The sequence below is a fragment of the Hyaena hyaena genome, unplaced genomic scaffold, assembly GCF_003009895.1.
Source record: "Hyaena hyaena isolate Hyena2069 unplaced genomic scaffold, ASM300989v1 scaffold_485, whole genome shotgun sequence".
Lineage (NCBI taxonomy): Eukaryota > Metazoa > Chordata > Mammalia > Carnivora > Hyaenidae > Hyaena > Hyaena hyaena.
The window spans coordinates 1,386,356-1,407,311 of NW_024081115.1; positions in this window are offsets into that span (position 1 = coordinate 1,386,356).

Sequence of the window (20,956 nt, forward strand, 5' to 3'; positions counted from 1 at the left end):
TGCAGCAGGCCTCAGACAGCCCATCACTCTACTTGCCTCTGTCCTTGTGTGGAGACTGAGCCCCCCTCTTCATCTCCCCCCTCACATGTACTCTGCCCACACCAACCAGGACCCATTGGCGAGCCAAGGCAACTCCATGGGCAAAGACTAAAAAAATGCATTTTGTTCAAACAAATCCTACGTAAACTGATGCATTTTAACATAAAATCGCTATGCGCATTTATTGCCTGGCCTCCCCTAGTATCAGATTCCAGATGTCTTCTCAACAATTGGCTTAATGACGTTTAGAGCAACTATCTTCTCTCCCACAAGAAGAACTATTTTTGAGACTTTTATGTTAATGTGTTGTTCTGCTCACTTTTACTGAATTTACTTCTCTTTAACATTCATTTTGGCAGTGGTATCTTTAAGCAAAAAAAAAAAAAAAATCAAAGTGTCATTTTCAGGAGAGCACATTTCTCAACGCCCATTAAATAATCCTGTATATATTAGCTGGGGCACAGAATAGCATTCGTATTTCTTTTCATTGCACTCATATGGCTGAGTCCAAAATACTTCTACTAATTTGAAATAAATTTTATACTAGTGTACATATCACTATTAATACTTATTTCCTATTTATGTAAAGTATTGACATTATGTTCATTTTCCAAGTCTTCTTCCCTCCCCAGTCTTTTATACCCAAACTGGTTTTTTTTTCCCTCTTTCTAACTGCTTCATTCCAAAGTCTCCTCAAATAACACCTCTTCCTACTTATTTAGTACACTCAACTATTAGGAACACATCTGAAAGACAACAAAGAGACAAAAGTGGCCACCTAAGCAACTGAAATCAAATGCCAAAATTTATGCAAATTAGTTACAGAGTCACAATCTTTGACTTCTACAGGAGATTTTTACATTACTTGTCATGACTTCAGCTATCTATGGTTCTCAGCTCACACTGGCGACTTTAGTAGAAGAAAATTGGACACAGACTAGTGTGCACTGAAACTGCAGAGCATTAAAGTAGGTGACTGATGTCAGCCTTCTTTGACCACCTCAGTGACCTCAAGGACACATCAAAAATAAGAACTGGAAAGCCAGTCAAGTAGAGGCGTTTACGCAATATTTTGGAACAATCAGATATGATAGCAACATCATGTATTAAGATGACTGAGGATCCTTCCACATATCTGCATGGAAACCAGTTAACCTTCATTTTGCAATCAAACAAATTACATCTTGTGATAGACCTTGGAGAGCTGCTTGCAAACTTCTGTTTTTGCATAGAAATGATTTAAAGTCTGGAGTTCTCTATTTTATTTTTAAAATATCCACTGTATACTCTGGTGAGGTATGTCTCCCACCTGTCTAGAATTTTCACAAAATCCTTTTGTTTCCATTTGCCTTGTGGTTTTGCCATTTAGGTCGAAGCAGGGACATCAGCAGACACATCAGTTGCAGGAGTTTCTCTTGGTAAATAAGTGAACAATTGAGTAAATGAATCTATGATTAATTATACGCATATGCATTCTCTGTGACCACCATTCATGACTGCACAAGTTTAGGTTCTAATTTTGAAAGACCACTCAGGCCCTAAAGATACTGAGACCAGTTCACACCTCCATTAAATGGTCCTGGATGCAGTTTTCCACTTGGGAGTTCTCCAGAGAAATCTGAAAGACTGTTTCCAGGCTATAGTCCTCAGTAAGATAATGAATAAAGTATTTATGAATCTATTTTGATGCTGACTCTTTTTTCCTCAGTTTATACTATAGATATAGCAGCTGGAGGCAGAACTACAACTGTCAGCCCCACAGAAAGATCGAGATGGAAAACTTCATCCAGGACCATTTAATGGAGGTGTGAACTGGTCTCAGTATCTTTAGGGCCTGAGTGGTCTTTCAAAATTAGAATCTAAACTTGTACAGTCATGAATGGTGGTCACAGAGAATGCATATACGTATAATTAATCATAGATTCACTTACTCAATTGTTCACTTATTTACCAAGAGAAACACCTGCAACTGATGTGTCTGCTGATGTCCCTGCTTCGACCTAAATGGCAAAACCACAAGGCAAATGGAAACAAAAGGATTTTGTGAAAATTCTAGACAGGTGGGAGACATACCTCACCAGAGTATACAGTGGATATTTTAAAAATAAAATAGAGAACTCCAGACTTTAAATCATTTCAGTCATTTCAACTAATCAGAACATAGACTCTCTCCTGAATCTAGCTACCCTCAATGTCTCCAGCTCTGTTTGTTTTCTTCCCTTACAGAAAGTTCAACCGTTTCCTCTTAGTCCCCTTCCACCCATGCCGTCTGATCTCACCCTGGACCTTCAAAGATTCATTAAGGGATTTTCCTAAATAAAGACCATTCTTTACTTAAGAAGAATTTCAGTCTTCCACTGATAAACAGTGGAATTTTTCATGCCTTTACAAGAATAGTATATTTAAGAAATATATTATTGTAATAATGTTTCTAAATGTTTAAAATTGCAAGGCTTTATTTTCTGAAATTACTCATGAGGCTAAAATAGATCAAGGTGATGCATTAGCAATATGTTACTATATCGATAATATGTAAAAAGTCTATTTAGTTGTTCGGGTATGTTGAGCAACGAGTCTATTACAGATAGTTCTTTTTCTAGTCACTGAAGTCTCCAAAATATTACCCTTAAACATTCCTTCCATTGGTGAAGCACTGCCCTCTTCAGGCAAAACTGGGGAAAATATCAATTCTCACTAGGGTCCATTAACATCTGCAGTAAATTTAATTTGTAAGATCACAACCTTTGTGAGCTCAAGCAAAAATAAAACTCTCGTGACACAAATCTTGCCCAAATCTGGGTAATTTTAGATAAATTAGTGAGGTTTTTCACTTGTGCAAAACCTGAATGTGTGTGATTTTTTTAACTCTCTGCAATGAGTTAAAAAAATGATGAAATGATAAAACCAAAAAGAAAAAGAGTACTTAAGACTTATGCAATTCCTAAACTAATTAGAAATTGTTTCAGAAGTGTTAGTTAAGCTCCACAGTGTCCAAAATTGTTTTCTCCTCTTAGTTATAAACAATAAAGTGCTGTTAGCTTATTGATATGAGAACAAATCTCAAAAAGATATGTTATTAAACATTACTTAATTAGTCTTGTGTATTATTTAAATGACTGATGAGAGATCAAGTGTTTTCTTTTTTTTCTTAATTTTTTTAAATTGTGTTTATTTATTTTGAGAGAGTAGTGTGAGTGGTGGAGGGGTAGAGAGAAGGTGGCAGATAATCCCAATCAGTCTCTGTGCTACCATCACAGAGCCCAATGTGAGGTTTGAACCCATGAAACCATGAGGTCATGATCTGAGCTGAAACCAAGAGTTGGACGCTTAACTGACTGAGCCACCTAGACGTCCCTCAAGTGTTTTCAAATTCTATTTAAACAAAATACTTTAGTGGCTGAAGTCCAGCTGTTCCCTCTTCTTCTTAAAAAGAGAGTATGAGGTGCTGAGCCTCATTATAAACTTCTTCCATAAGCTTTTTTAGAGCCCCAAAATGTTCATTGTAGAATGAGGCATTGTGAGAACAAAATGACGTTAATTGTCTGTTGATGTCCACACACAAAAAATTAGATGTATCTGTACTTTTTATAAGACTACCTTGTACTATCTTGTTATAAACTTACTTATTCATTCTGAGCATAAATTTTAAAAACGCCTTCATATGAGCCCCTGATTACATCCTATGGGAAACTTGAACTGTAAATTTGGAGTCATGATTCTCAGCAATGAAAGTTGTGGAATCTCAGAAGACAACCGTAATACACCTCTCAGCATGAGAAAAGTCAATATTGACATCTGGAAAAGAACATACTACGTGCTAATAATTAAGCCAGACACATCTCAAAATATAAAACTACAGTCAATTGTCAAAAGTTAAATTTTAAAAAATAGAACAATTATGTCAGAAAATGTTTCTGTGATTGTAGTTTAAAATATCTGTAAATTATATGGAAAAGAAGAAAGTTCAAATTAAACATTTTAGAAATCACCAATATTGAGTTTGGTTTGAATTATGTTCCTTATGGAATTATATATTAACTTAATGACTTCAGTCATATAAAATGGGTAACAATTAATCTGCAAGCTTGAGAATTAATTAAAAGTTGTTATAAAATTAATTTGAAATGAACAGTAGATTGGAAAAATCAACTTATTGTTGTACATTGTACATTGTAGATGTACAATGAAGAAAACTAAATTTGGAATGGAAAATGCTGGATTCGAGCTATATTTTCTTTGCATTTTCTCATAAGGCAATGTGATTAGTGAAACAGACAGATTTTTGAAGCCAGACTTTTGGATTGTATCACTGGCTCTGCTCTTTCCCAATTCTGTGCTAGTCTGGACATTTGCTTCTGAGTCTGTTTCATCATCTATTAACAGACATATATTTCTCATCTGTCAAGGGTGTTGTGTGGATTAACTCAGACAGCAGATAGAGATTCTGTATCATAATGGTGACACACAATAAATGTTCAATAAATGTCAGTTCTGTTTGCGTCTTATTCCCCTTCACTATGGGAAGCATAGTTTCTTTATCTCTAAAACTGGAGCTGTAATAAAGCTAACATAAATTAAGCTAGTACATGGTCTATTCCTAAGATAATTAATAAAACTTAACATATATTTTATTTGAAAATGCTTTGTAAACTAGAAAGCTACGCCACCCTTTAGAATTTGTTAAGGTGGAGGGTGATCATCAAACATAAAAAAGGAGAGTTAGTTGACTTTCCTTGTCCCTTATCACAGTAAAGGGTATAGAGTAAGAAAAATATATTTCTAAATGTAGAAGAAAAAGATTTATCACTCCACTGTAGAAATACCCCATTGAGAATACTGAAATTTATTTTTTGCTTATACTATTCAACTATATTAAGTTTCCTCTAATAGTTTCATAAGTAGACCTCCAAACAGGGACCTATTCCTCGTACAGTCAGCCTCAATTATCATGTCAACTTTATTGGTCCTTGTACAATCTGTTAGTATATACCTAGAATTTTAAATAAATCTCTTGTAGGTCTAATTATGTGATACAATAATAAACTTGAGTGTCTGATACTGAATGTTTGGATTTGATATTACAACAGCACGAAATGCAAAATAAAACCTCAAAATGTAAAACTGAAATTCAAGACCCTCCATTATCTGCATTTTCATGTAATTGCAAATATGTCTTCCTCTTCTCTTTTCACTTTCAATCCAGATCTTGTATTCTAAGCTATTGTTTGTGCTCATATTAAATTTTGAGATATAATTTATGTAGTATAAAATGCACCTAATGAAATTAGATTTCGATGAGTTTTCACAAATGTATATGCCCTTGTGCATACACGCATGCAGCTACCATAAGGCTGATAAAGAATATACCCATCAGGGGAGGGGGCAAGATGGCGGAGAAGTAAGGAGCTCCATACTTGCACTCGCGCCCATACATCACACAGAAAAGATCTGAAGCCATTGGAAACCTTACAAAACCTGAGAGATTGGGAGAAAAAGGACGCAGAATCCACTGAGAGAGACTTCTAACGTGAGTGCGAACCAGGGAAGATAAAATCGGGCCAGGATCGGAGACTCCAGGGTGGGAGGCGATCCCCCTCTACCCTCTACGGGGAGTGAGATGGCAAAAAGAGTCCGAAACAGAAAATACCTCCGCTCGGAGGGGAAAAACCTCTGCTCAGGACAGAGAAAGACCGTACTTGCCAAATACCAGCACGCCAGGTCCCTTCGCGCCAACTGGTCCCAGGGGGGCTGAGCGCACAGACTGCTTCTTTGTGCTGGCTCCTGGAGGCAGGACTTCAGAGTGACGGCGCGCCTGCCGCCATTGTAGCTCCCGGGTGGTTGGGGCCCCTGAAAGAGCCAAGCAGACACCAGGCATCCGCGCTCCTGGCTGGCTGGAACTCCAGAGGGAAGGCAAAGAACTAAAAACTGGGAAATCTGCCTGTGAGTTCGTGTTTTGGGTGACGAGCCATAGAGGGACCCGGTTTTCCTCACTCCAGCGGGCTCAGACTCAGCGCACCCGGCAGGCATGCCCCTGCCCATGCGTGCCAGCCCGACCCAGAGAAGGAAGCAGTGATTCTGACTCCGCCCCCAGAGCTCGGCAGGGGGCCTGGAATTGCCCTGAGGGGGTTGCCTGGGAAGCTGTGTCTAAGGCAATTTCAGCGGGGCACGCGGAATGGGATTTGGAGATTGGGACTGGCCTGAGTTGAAGAGTGCAACCAACTTCAGCTGCGCCCCCAGAACGGGGAGTTTACACGCCCGAAAATGCGAGGTGCAGTGCTTGGTTCAAGAGGGACTGGAGCACTGTCACTCTCCTCCCCACAACCTCCAAGGCAGAGGTCGCGTCTGAGGCATTGGATCAGGGCACGCCCATCCCTGCCTGAGAGATGCCCTCCACCCTTTTTTTTTCCTCTCCTTTTTTTCTTCTTCTTTCTCCTTTCTCTCTTTTTTCCCCAGAACACTGACTTGATTAACTCTAGTCGCCGGCTTGCTTAAATAATCACAACGAGTCCATTCTGTAGATGTAAAGTCTACACCTACCGACATTTTCAGCTCTTTCTCTCAGGAGTAATTAGACTATATAGTTTCTCTGGATAATTCCAGCAACCTTCTCTCACCTATCCAACCATATTCTAACCTTTACCTCTTTGAAAAAAGCTTCTTATCCCTTATGCCTGTTCATTCTATTTCCAATTTTGCCTCAACCCCGCCCTGTCTTCTCTTTCTTTCTCTATGCTCTTCAACCAGCACTGCATACACACGGCTATTTAACTGTAGCTGGGAAATCGGGTTATATGCTTTAAATCGTTCTTTGTCCATCAGTTTTCTTCTTTTTTCCTTTTCTTTTCTCCTTTCTGACCTTTTTTTGTATTTTATACTCCCTATTATTCACCTTCCCTCCTCCGTCTTTTCTCTTAACTTTCTCGTTTTCCCACTCGCTTTGCATGTTGGTTGAATTAGCCTGTGCGTTTGTGTGCTCCTGCTCCCTGTGTGTTTGTCTGTCTGTTTTTTTTTTCCAGGGCCACCTCAAGAAACAAGCCAGAGTACACAAGTTTGAGAGTCCCAAATATCACTACGAATAGGAATATAAAATAACCAAAGTCCCAACAAGACAGACCAAGAGATACCATTCAAAAAACACTCTCTGAAATGATAGGCCCTGGATAGTCAAAGAGTCTTCTTGGATATAGCAGCGCTCATAGATACAGAGAGCATTAAAAGGTCTCTAAAACCAACAAGAGCCGGAAAGCTAACTAAAATGTTGAAACGAAAGAGCTCTTCTCCAGAGAAACTCCAAGAAGAAATGACAGCTAATGAACTGCTCAAAACAGATATCAGCAGCATAACTGAACAAGATTTCAGAATAATAATGGTAAAATTAATAGCTGGGCTTGAAAAAAACATAGGGGACATCAAAGAAACTATGGCTACAGACAGAATGGAAAATAAAAATAGGCATGAAGAATTAAAAAACGCGATAAATGAGATACATAATAAATTAGAGGCCTCCAATGCACGGATTGAAGAGGCAGAAAGGAGAATAAGTGATTGAGAAGACACCATTCTAGAAAAACAAGAAGCTGACAAAAAAAGAGACAAACTGATCCAGGAACATGAAAGAAGAGTTCGAGAGCTCAGCGACACGGTCAAACGCAACAATATCCATATCATAGGAATCCCAGAAGAGGAAGAGAGAGGGAAAGGTGCTGAAGGAGTCTTGGAACAAATTATAGCAGAGAACGTCCCCTACCTGGGAAAAGAAGTAAACGTTGAAATACAAGAGGCTCAGAGGACCCCCCTCAGACGTAATCTGAATCGACCTTCTGCAAGGCATATCATAGTAAAAATGGCAAAATACAAGGACAAAGAGAGAATTTTGAAAGCAGCTAGGGAGAAAAGGGCCCTAACATACAAAGGGAAACCTATCAGAGTGGTGACAGACCTATCTACTGAAACTTGGCAGGCTAGAAAGGAATGGCAGGAAATCTTCAATGTGATGAACAGTAAAAATATGCAGCCAAGAATCCTCTATCCAGCAAGCCTGTCATTCAAAATAGAAGGAGAGATAAAAACCTTTCCAAATAAACAGAAATTGAAAGAATTTGTCACCACGAAGCCAGCCCTACAAGAAATCCTGAGGGGGATGCTCTGAAGGAAAGGTTGCAAGGAACAAAGATACCAGAGACACCACCACAAACATGAACCCTACAAAAGATACAAAGACTCTAAACCCACATATTTCAATAATAACACTGAATGTAAATGGGCTGAATGCTCCAATCAAAAGACATAGGGTAGCAGAATGGATTAAAAAACAAAATCCATCAATATGCTGTCTACAAGAAACTCATTTTAGACGGGAAGATACCTTCAGATTAAAAGTAAGGGGATGGAGAAATATATATCATGCTACAGGAAATCAAAAGAAAGCCGGAGTAGCGATACTTATATCAGACAAACTGGACTTTAAATTAAAGACAATCACAAGAGATGAAGAAGGGCACTACATAATAATTACAGGGTCCATCCATCAGGAAGAACTAACAATCATAAATGTCTACGCACCGAATATGGGAGCACCTAAATATCTAAAACAATTAATCACAAACAGAAACAAGCTTATAGATAAGAATGTGCTAATAGCAGGGGACTTTAATACTCCGCTTACAGCAATGGATAGGTCAACCAGACAGAAAATCACTAAAGAAATAATGGACTTGAAAGACACATTGGACCAGATGGATCTGACGGATATATTTAGAACTTTACATCCTGAGGCCAGGGAATTTACTTTCTTCTCAAGTGCGCATGGCACATTCTCCAAGATAGATCACATACTGGGACATAAAGCAGCCCTCAATAAATATAAAAGAATAGAGATCATACCATGCACACTGTCAGATCACAATGCTTTGAAACTTGAAATCAATTACAGGAAGAAGTCTGGAAAACCGCCAAAAACATGGAGGTTAAAGAACACCCTTCTAAAGAATGAATGGGCCAATCAGGCAATTAGAGAGGAAATTAAAAAATATATGGAAACAAATGAAAATGAAAACACAACAATTCAAAATCTATGGGATGCGGCCAAGGCAGTCCTAAGAGGAAAGTACATTGCTCTCCAGGCCTATTTCAAGAGATTAGAAAAAGCACAAGTCCAAAATCTAACAGCTCACCTAAAGGAGCTAGAGGCAGAGCAACAAGAACGCCCTAAACCCAGTAGAAGAAGAGAAATAGTAAAAATTAGAGCAGAAATAAACAACATAGAGACCAAAGAAACAATTGAACAGATCAATGAAACCAAGAGTTGGTTTTTTGAAAAAGTAAACAAAATTGACAAACCTCTAGCCAGGCTTATCAAAAAGAAAAGAGAGAGCACCCAAATAGACAAAATTATGAATGAAAATGGACTTATTACAACCAACCCCTCAGAAATACAAGCAATTATCAGGGAATACTATGAAAAATTATATGCCAACAAATTGGACAACTTAGAAGAAATGGACAAATTCCTAAACACACACTCACTACCAAAATTCACACGGGAAGAAATAGAAAACCTGAACAGACCCATAACGAGTGAAGAAATCGAATCAGTGATCAAAAATCTCCCAACAAATAAGAGCCCTGGACCTGATGGTTTCCCTGGGGAATTCTACCAGACATTTAAAACAGAATTAATCCCAATTCTTCTCAAGCTATTCCAAAAAATAGAAGTCGAAGGAAAACTCCCGGACTCATTTTATGAAGCCAGCATCACTCTGATTCCCAAGCCAGACAGAGATCCAACAAAAAAAGAGAACTATAGGCCAATATCCTTGATGAATACGGATGCAAAAATTCTCAACAAGATCCTTGCAAATCGAATCCAGCAGCATATCAAAAGAATCATCCACCAAGATCAAGTGGGATTCATTCCTGGGTTACAGGGCTGGTTCAACATTCGCAAATCAATCAATGTGATCCATCATATCAATAAAAGAAAAGATAAAAACCATATGATCCTGTCAATAGATGCAGAAAAAGCATTTGACAAAATACAGCATCCCTTCTTAATAAAGACTCTCGAGAAAGTTGGGATAGAAGGAACCTACTTAAACATCATCAAAGCCATCTATGAGAAGCCTTCAGCTAACATCATCCTCAACGGGGAAAAACTGAGAGCTTTCCCCCTGAGATCAGGAACACGACAGGGATGTCCACTCTCACCACTGTTGTTTAACATAGTGCTGGAAGTCCTAGCATCAGCCATCAGACAACAAAAGGAAATCAAAGGCATCAGAATTGGCAAAGAGGAAGTCAAACTTTCACTCTTCGCAGATGACATGATACTCTACATAGAAAACCCGACAGACTCCACCAGAAGCCTACTAGAACTGATCCAAGAATTCAGCCAAGTTGCAGGGTACAAAATCAACGTACAGAAATCGGTTGCATTTTTATACACCAATAATGAAGCAACAGAAAGAGAAATCAAGAAACTGATCCCATTCACAATTGCACAAAAAACCATAAAATACCTCGGAATAAACCTAACCAAGGATACAAGAGATCTGTATGATGAAAACTATAGAAAACTTATGAAGGAAATTGAAGAAGACACAAAGAAATGGAAAAACATTCCATGCTCATGGATAGGAAGAATAAATATAGTTAAGATGTCATTACTACCTAAAGCACTCTACACATTCAATGCAATTCCAATCAAAATTGCACCAGCATACTTCTCAAAACTAGAACAAACTATCCAAAAATTTGTATGGAACCACAAAAGACCCCGAATAGCCAAAGTAATACTGAAAAATAAAACCAAAACGGGAGGTATCACCATCCCAGACTTCAGCCTCTACTACAAAGCTGTCATCCTCAAGACAGTATGGTATTGGCACAAAAACAGACCCATAGACCAATGGAACAGAATTGAGAACTCAGAAGTGGACCCAAAAGTATACAGCCAACTGATCTTTGACAAAGCAGGAAAGAATATCCAATGGAAAAAAGACAGCCTTTTTAACAGATGGTGTTGGGAGAACTGGACAGCAACATGCAGAAGAATGAAACTAGATCATTTTCTCACACCATGCACAAAAATCAACTCAAAATGGATAAAGGACCTGAACGTGAGACAGGAAACTATCAACACCCTAGAGGAGAAAGCAGGAAACAACCTCCTTGACCTCCACCGCAGCAACTTCTTACTTGACACATCCCCAAAAGCAAGGGAATCAAGAGCAAAAATAAACTGTTGGGACCTCATCAAGATTAAAAGCTTCTGCACAGCCAAGGAAACAACCCAGAAAATTAATAGGCAACCAACGGAATGGGAAAAGATAGTTGCAAATGACATATCAGATAAAGGGTTAATATCCAGAATCTATAAGGAACTCACCAAACTACACGCCCGAAAAACAAACAACCCAGTGAAGAAATGGGCAGAAGACATGAACAGACACTTCTCCAAAGAGGACATCCAGATGGCCAACAGACACATGAAACGATGCTCAGCATCCCTCCTCATCAGGGAAATACAAATCAAAACCACACTGAGATACCACCTCACGCCAGTCAGAGTGGCTAAAATGAGCAAATCAGAGAACTCTAGATGCTGGCGAGGATGTGGAGAAACGGGCACCCTCCTACACTGTTGGTGGGAATGTAAACTGGTACAGCCCCTCTGGAAAACAGTGTGGAGGTTCCTCAGGAAACTAACAATAGAACTCCCCTATGACCCAGCAATAGCACTGCTAGGAATTTACCCAAGGGATACAGAAATGCTGAGGCATAGGAGCACATGTACCCCAATGTTCATAGCAGCACTCTCCACAATAGCTAAAACATGGAAAGAGCCTAAGTGTCCATCAACAGATGAATGGATCAAGAAGATGTGGTTTATCTATACCATGGAATACTACATGGCAATGAGAAACAATGAAATCTGGCCATGTGTAGCAACATGGATGGACCTTGAGGGTGTTATGCTGAGCGAAATAAGTCAGGCAGAGAAGGACAAATATCATATGTTTGCACGTATAGGAGGATTAGGAGGAACTTAACTGAGGAACAAGGGGGAGAAGAAGGGGGGAAATGGTGGGGGAAAGGGAGAGAGGCAAACCATGAGAGACTCTTGAATGCTGACAAAAACTGAGGACTGATGGATGTGGGGGGAGGGGGGATGGGCATGGAGGAGGGCACTTGTGGGGATGAGCACTGGGTGTTATGTGGAAACTAATTTGACAATAAACTATTTAAAAAAAAAAAAAAGAATATACCCATCACCACAGAATGTTCTCGTGTGCCTGTTGCCAGTACCTCTAACCCAACCAGACACCAACAACACTTGCTCTGCTTTCTAGCTTTTGTAGTGTTTGATTTAAACAGAAGCATACAGTGTGATTTCTTTGATACCTGTCTTCTTTAACTGAGCTTACTATTTTGAATTCATTCATGTTTTTTCATGTATCAGTTGTTGAGTCCTTCTTATTTACTGAGTAGTAGTCTCCTGTATGAATAGACCAGAGCTAATTTTTCCATTTGCGTTTTGATGGATGGGCTGATTCTTATTTTTGGCCATCTGAATAACGCTTCTGTAAACATTTGTATACAAGTATCTGTGTAGACATATGTTTTCATCTCTTGGACAAATGCCTAACCATGTAAATATTTATAAATGTTGCTTAACTTTTTAAGATATTGTCAATCCATTTTCCAAAGTCATGGTACCACTTTACATTTCCACAACACTGTGTGGGATAAATTAAATCTTAATACTGATTCTATCAATATGGCATATGTCTCCATTTATATGGGTCTCTTTATTTTCACTCAACATAGGTTTTGTGATTTTCTATTTCCATTCTTGCATGTATTTTTTAAAGACATTTTTCCTAATTATTTCATATTTTATGCTGTTATAAATCATAACTTAAACAATTGATTACTAATTTTCATTGCTAGTATATGGTAATGCAATTAATTGTATGTATTGATCTTGTGTCAAATAACCTTACTAAAATCATTCTTAAAGCTATTTGTAGATTTCTAGGAAGTTTCTGCATAAAGATAATATTGTCTATTAACAAAGGCAATTTGACTTTTTTTTGCCTAGCACGTATGCTTTATTTTCCCTTTCCAGTACAATGTCCAATATAAGTAGTGCGAGCAACAACCTTGGTTTTTCCCAACCTCTTGGGGAAAGTGCTCACATTTTTATTCTTAAGTAAGATTTTAGCCTTGAAATTTTATAAATGTCCATTTTCAACGTTTCAAATTGAAGATTTTCTATTTGCTATGAATCCTTATTACAATTGAATGTTGAATTTCATCAAATATTTTCTTCTGTATTTATGGGGACAATCATGTATTTTCTTTTATTCTGCTAAAACAGTAAAGTATGTTATTAAGCTTTACATTCCCAGAACAGATCCCACTTGCTTTAAGTTACCATTTCAATATATTTTCAAATTTGATGCTAAGATTAGGAAAAAGATTTTTGTAACTATGATCAGAAGGGATACTAGACTGTAGATTTCTTTCTTTTTGATGCCATTGTCTGGTTTTGATATGGGAGTAATGCTGGCTTTACAAAATTATTTGTTAAGCATTTTCTCTTCCTGAATTTCAGCATGAGTTTTGTAGAGTTGATATGAGCTTTCATTAAATACTTGGAAAAAATTAGCAGTGAACTTATCTGAAACTAAAATTATCATCCATTAAAAATTAATTGATTCTATTGAGAGATAGGTGCTCTATTTCTTTCTGAGTCAGTTTTGGTAGGCTGTATTCTTGGACAAATGTGTCCATTCCGTCTAAGATAATCAGTAAATGGGCATAAAGTTGCCGATGATACATCCTTAGTGATAACCGCTTTTCATTGTTGGTATTCAAAATTGATGTCTCCCCTGTCATTTTTATTTGCCTTGATAACTGGATGATTTTCCCCACTTTTTTACCTTTTTATAAAATCGGCATCTGGTTTAATTGAGTTTTTAAATTTGCCTTCCATATTTCATTTTGTCACCTTCTGATTTTAATCTCTACATTATATTTATTAACTCATCCCTATACTTACTTTGGCTTGAATTCACTCTTCTTTCCAATTCCTTCTTTCCCCTTCCCCTCCTTGTCTTTCACCTCTCCTCCTCCCTTTCACTTCCTCTCCTCCTCATCCTTCTTTTCTTTTTTGGCTTAAAGTGAAAGTTTAGATGATTGATTTTAGATATATTCTCATTTTTAACAACAGTGTTCAAAGATATAAATTTCCCTCAAATCTCTACTTCATTAGTATTACACAAATTTTGATATATTTCTTACCATCTTCAGTCAGTTCAAAATATTTTCCATTTTGTCTTATAATTTCCTCTATTATGTCATATAAAAGTATATAATTTCTCCAATATTCAGCAATTTTTCATTCTTTCTGTTAATAACTTCCAGTTTAATTCCAATGGTCAGTTAATATACTCTGAGTGACTTCTACTCTTATGAATGTATTGAGACTTATTTTATGGGTCATCATATGGTCTATCTTGGAGATTGCTCCATCCTCAGTTAAAAGATTTTTTAAGTTATTATATAGAATGTCCTATAAAATATATTAGAACAATTTGGTTGATAGACTTTATATTAATCTCCCCCATCCCTGAAGATTTCCTCTGTACTTGTTCTATTATTGGCAAAACGCTGAGTGTTGAAAACTCTTATTGTATGTAGACTTGCCTATTTTTGCTTTCAGTTATGCTCATTTTTCTTAATGTATTTTGAAGCTATGTTGTTAGGTGTATAAGCCAGTTAAAATCATTTTTCTTCCTGATAAATTGATTTCTTCATCAGATTGAAGTGTTCTCTGCACCCTTGGAAATATTCTTTGCCATGAAGCCCACTTTTTTTGAAATTAATTAAGCCACTTAAGCTGTATTATGATTAGTATGAAATATAAATATATAAGTTACATAGTATATATAATAATGATCACCTTACTTTACATTTCTACTTTCTTTACAATGATTGGTATCTTAGTATTTAAACCTCTGCTTTAAGTTAAAATTATTAGATTCTTTCTTTGATACTATTTTTAATGTAATTGGGTGAAATCAACCATATTCCAATTCTTTTCTATTTCTTCTCTATATTTTTTCTTCTTCATGTTTGTTCCTGCCTGTTAAAAACTGTGTTTTATTTTTACATTCCATTTAATTGAAGTATTCACTTATATTTAATGTTTGTTATCACATTTGAGTTCTCTAAGAAGCAGCCTGTGAGACAGAATTTAAAGTTTATTAGGGAATACCCACAGGATTAGCAACCATGATAGAGGAAGAAGGAAGAAGGATCAAGCAGACAACAATGTCAGATGTAATATAGACTTGATTACTTCCCCTGACCCCATGGAGAACTCTGGACTGAAATGGTTCATCAGAATTGTCCTATATTGAACTGAAGTTTCCAGTAATTTATAAATATGCTTTGGTCAGTCATACCAGGCTATTTGATATATTCCCAGGTCTGAAATAAGGTTCTGTTTTTTTGTTTTGTCTTAATTAGGGATAGTTATTTTACTGTATGTTCAAGTTCACTGATATTTTCTCCTGCAATGACTAATCTACTTATAATTCTACCAACTGAATCTTGCACTTTTAGAGATTATATTTTTCATTTCTAGAAGTTCCTTTCAGTTCTTTTTCCATGTGTTTCTTTTTGTCCCTCACTCTGCTCCCAAAATATCTTTAAACATATTGAGCATATTTAAAACATATTCTTTAACACCCTAGTCTGCTAATTTTAACATCTTTATTATTTCTGGCAGTTTTTATTAACTAAACAAGTATCCAAATACACTTAATATTTTTTAATTGGATGTATTATATTTTGATTATTATGTTTTGGGGTGTTGGATTTTATTTTCTTCCTTTAAAGAGTTTTGGGTGTTTAGATTTTGCTTTCTTTCTTATAGAGTTATAAAGTTGGCTTTTGTAGGCAATTGAGTTACTTGCAAATCAAGTTGATCTTTTGGGGGCTTATTTTTAAGATTTGCAGGGCAGATCTACAGCAGCCTTTATCAGGGACTAAATTAGCCTTATTAAAAAGGATTGACCCTTCGTGGGGCTCTACTAATTGCTCTTTAAAATTGTTCAGGACACTTGGGTGACTCATTCGGTTAAGCATCAGACTATTGATTTCAGCTCCGGTCAAGATCTCACAGTTCGGTTCGTGGGATCAAGCTCTGCATTGGGCTCTGCACTGACAGCATGGAGACTGCCTGGTATTCTTTCTCTCCCTCTCTCTCTGCCCCTCCCCCATCTCTCTGTCTCTCAAAATAAATAAATAATCTTTTAAAACATACAAATAAAAAAGAGAAATTTTTCAAAGTAGTCTCCATACTAGCTGGAATTCAAGCTTTTCCCAAGTCTGTTGAAGACTTAGAATTGTTCACATTTAAGAGTCCTGATCCTGGGGTGCCTGGGTGGTTGAGGATGAGAATCCAACTCTTGAATTTGGCTCTGGTCATGAACTCAGTGCAGAGCCAGCTTGGGATTTGTTCTCTCCTCCCTCTCTCTGCTCCTACTCCCACTCATGTGCATATACAGCTAGATCTTGCTTTTTCTCAAAATGAATAAATAAACTTATAAAAAAAAGAATCCTAACATCCTTTTTTCTTTATGAGGTTCTACCCATGTATGCTGAATAGGTATTCAAGTAAAGATTTAATGGGACCTCTATTCTGAGCCTTCTCTTCAGAGTGCCCTCCTTTTCAGTGCCCTGCCCTGCAAATTCTGTCTGCAGCAGTTTTCCTGAACTTTGATCTCTGTCTCCGCAACTAAGCAAGGCCATTGGCTCTGTCTCAATTCCTCATCCCTGCCTGTGATTCAGAAATTGCCCATGAGTAGAAATCTGGTGCAATCATGAGGTTCACCATGTTTGTTTCCCTTCTCCTTAGAATTAGTCCTACACTGCTTATTGTCCAATATGTGACAAGAGCTTTTATTATGTTTTGTCATATTTATCTTATTGTATAAGGAGGGAAAACCTGATCCCTGAATCCCCTTACATCTAGGGGTAGAGGTGTTTACTCATTATTCTATTTTCTTCCTGTCACCTCCTGAAAGAGGTATGTAATGTCTCCCTCAGAGAACTACAGTAGGCTGTTTGGTTTCCTTCGGTTCTATACATCTACATGCCTCTCTTCCCCAGTCACTGATACCTTCTTTCTTAACTTCAGTGACCAATTGCCCTACCTCTAGCCTAGGTTTTCTTTAGAGTTTTTATTTTGATTAGTTATTATGGCATAATAAACCACCCTAAAATTCAGTGGCTTAAAAGTAGCTCTTATAATTCAATAGGTTGATTGAGCTCAGGTGGAAAATTCTGTTCCACATGATGTTAGCAGTAGCCTCAGTATTCTGGGATCCCAAGTCTGACGTACAGGGACATCTAGAAGGCTGGGGTAAGCAAGAGATGCCGCCATTGCTGAGCCTTTCTTCTCTTCCTGCCTTTTGTCATCTCTCCATGACATAGTTCTATATATCTCTCCAGATGAGGCTACTTACTTGAAGACTCATGACTCCTAAAACTGAGGGAAAAAAAACCCCAGAATCTGACAGTCTTTCTTAAGGCTTGATCCTAGAACTACCAAAGTTCATTTCCACCGCATTCAATGGTTAAAGTCACCAGAGATATCAAGGATTACTATAGGGCTACAGTAATGAAGACACTGTGCTATCAGTGCAAAGGTGGGAAAAGAAACCAAATATGCAGATCCCAATGCTTAAAAGTAAAATAAACTATTTATTTTGGAATGATTTCAAATATAGAAAAATATTGCAAAGATAAAGCAGAAAGTTTCTATATACCTTCACTCAGTCTCCTTGCATGTTAATATCTTACATTACCATGATACATTTGTCAAAACTAAGAAGTCAACATTGATGCAGTACTCTTAACTAAACTCCGGATTTTATTGGATAATCACAAGTTTTTCCACTCATGCCTGTTTTCTGTCCCAGGATCCGTTCAGTGCATAAGGACTCACTTCTATATGATGATTTGATTATGATAACATACCACTACAATCCATAGGGCACAGGATTGCCTTTCAAAAAAAATGAAACTGAAACAATTGGATATTGTAGAGAAACATGAACCTTGACCATCCTCTATGCCTTATAAAAAAGTTAATTTGAAATGGATCATAGTTTTAAGTTTGAAATGTTAAATTATAAAGCTTTTATAATAAAACATAGGATGCTATCTTCATAACCTTGAAGTGGGAAAAAGTTTTTTCAAAAGATAAAGAAAATAGAAGTTTGAAAGCAGCAAGAGAAAAATGACTCATCATGTACAAAAGCATCCTAATAACACAATCAGCACATGTAACGTCCATGAAAAGGTGCTTGACATCACTAACCATCAGGGAAATGCAGATCAAAATCACAGTGAGATATCACCTCACACCTGTCAGAATGGCTGTCATCAAAAACACAAGAGATAAAAGTGTGGGTGAGAATGTGGATAAAAGAAAAATACTGTAGACCTTTGGTGAAAATGTAAATTGGTGTAGCCATTATGGAAAACAGTATGGAGTGTCCTCAAAAAGTTAAAAATAGAGCTACTATATGATCCAGAAATCCCACTTCTGGGTATATATCCAATGGCAGTGAAATCATTTTAAGGAGATACTTGTACTCCCATGTTTATTGCAGCATTGTTCACAATAGCCAAGGCATGGAAATAACCTAAATGTTCTTCTGTGGATAAATGAATAAAGAAAATGTGATCTATATATGTAGATATATAGATATTATTCAGTCATAAAAAATAAGGAAATCCTGTCATTCACAAGGCCAATTTCATAGAAACAGAGAATAGAATGGTGGTTACTAGGAGCTAGGGAAAGGGGCTGTGGGGAGTTACAAGGGTACAAACTTTCAGTTTTGAGAAGAGTAAGTTCTAAGGATCCAGCATAAAGCATGGTGACTATAGTTAATAATATGCTTCTGTATACATGAATATTGCTGAGAATACATCTTAAGTATTCTTACCATAAGCACACAAAAAGGTAATTCTGTGAGGTTATGGGTATGTTAATTAACTTGATCTTGGTAATTATTCCACAATGTATATAAATCATCATGTTGTATACTCTAAATATATACAATCATTATTGTCAGTTATTCCTCAATACAATTGGTGGTGGGGAGTACATTCTGTGTGATTTCATTAATATAAAGTTAACAAAAGAAAAATCTGATCTATGGAGATGGATTTTGTGATTAGAATCCACCAGCTGATTCAGGTTTTCCAAGATTGTTTCTGATTTTTTGCACTAAAAGTCTCCCATCTAGGGAAAGTCTTTTCTGGACAGACCAGGGCAGATAGTCCATCTAAGTGACCTCAAGGGGTTGTATTAGTCATCTATTGCTGCATAACAAATTATCTCAAAACTTCATAGCTTAAAAGGACAAGGAACACTAAGGTCAAATGGCTTATCTGGGTCATAAATTGTGGCACAGCCCAGCAGGTCATAAATTGGGGTGTCTCATGATGTTGCAGCCATGCTATCAAGCAAGGTTGTCATCATCTGAAGGCTGGACGAGGGCTAGAGGTTGTGTTTCCAAGCAGGTTCACTAATAGGGCTATCACGCTGGTGATGGCTGCTGTGAGAAGACCTCAGTTCCTCATCACGTGGACCTCTCCATAGAACTGCTTAGACGGTCCACCTGACATGACAGCTGGCTTCCCCAGAATGCATAATCCAGGAAAACCAAGAAAGAAGACATAATATCTCTTTTGGAACTAGTCTCAAAGACAGCATACTATCTTGTATTAAATAAAATAATAAGAAGAAAACCACCCTTATTTTTGTGCAAGGAGACTATACAAGGATATGGATCCCAGAGGTGGGGTTCATTGGGATCTATCTGGAGGCCGGTTGTCACAGGGCTACTGACTGAAAAAAAGATATTAGGAAATCTTCCTGGATATGTTTATATCTAGGTCTGGGTGGTAATTACATGAATGTATTTATCTAAGAGAATTCATCAAGCTGTGCATTCACGATCTGTGCACTTTATTCTACTTATGATTTGCCACAATCTAAAACATAGAGCATGTACATATCTGAACATCTTTATCTGCTTCTTAAAGTCTTTGAATGACCTTGGGGCACCTGGGTAGCTTAGTTGGTTAAATGTCCGACTTCAGCTCAAGTCATGATATCAGGGCTCATGAGTTTGAGCCCCGCATTGGGCTCTGTGCTAACAGCTCAGAGCCTGGAGCCTCTTCCGATTCTGTGTTTCCCTCTCTCTCAGTCCCTCCCCTGCTCATGCTCTGTCTCTCTCTCTCAAAAACAAACAAACAAGCAAACATTTTTAAAAAGTCTTTGAGTGACTTCATAAATACATAGAAATGGAGACCAAAATCATTACCATTGGCAGTAAGGCCACAATTAGGACTGCATCTCGTCTGGCATTATTCTACTTTCCTCATTCAATCCTCACTTCATCTGCTGCTTACTTTTTATGAACTATATCCTTTTAAGTCTAGACTCTGAAATACTGGCCCTCTGTCTGAAAAATTCTTTTCTGCTTCTTGTTCTTCTTTTTGATCCTAGTTTAAAACTGTTTCATCAAATGAATTAGGAACCTAACTACTCATTTAGAGAATTGGTAATTACAGGGGGAAAAAAATAGGCATTTGTGATGTCCTATCAGTAAAAATTGTGTTTCAAGTTTACCAGATACCTCCAATTGATATTGAAAAGGACTTTTTCAAACATTATTAGCTATCAAAAATATATTGCGTGATAGAAAACTATAATTTTGCAACTGTAATGGTGTACTGGTAATCATGTAAGCCATTGGACACTAAAATTGTATCGGTAACTGGACATTTTGCAAGAAGTTGAGGTATTCTGCTAGCTTACTTG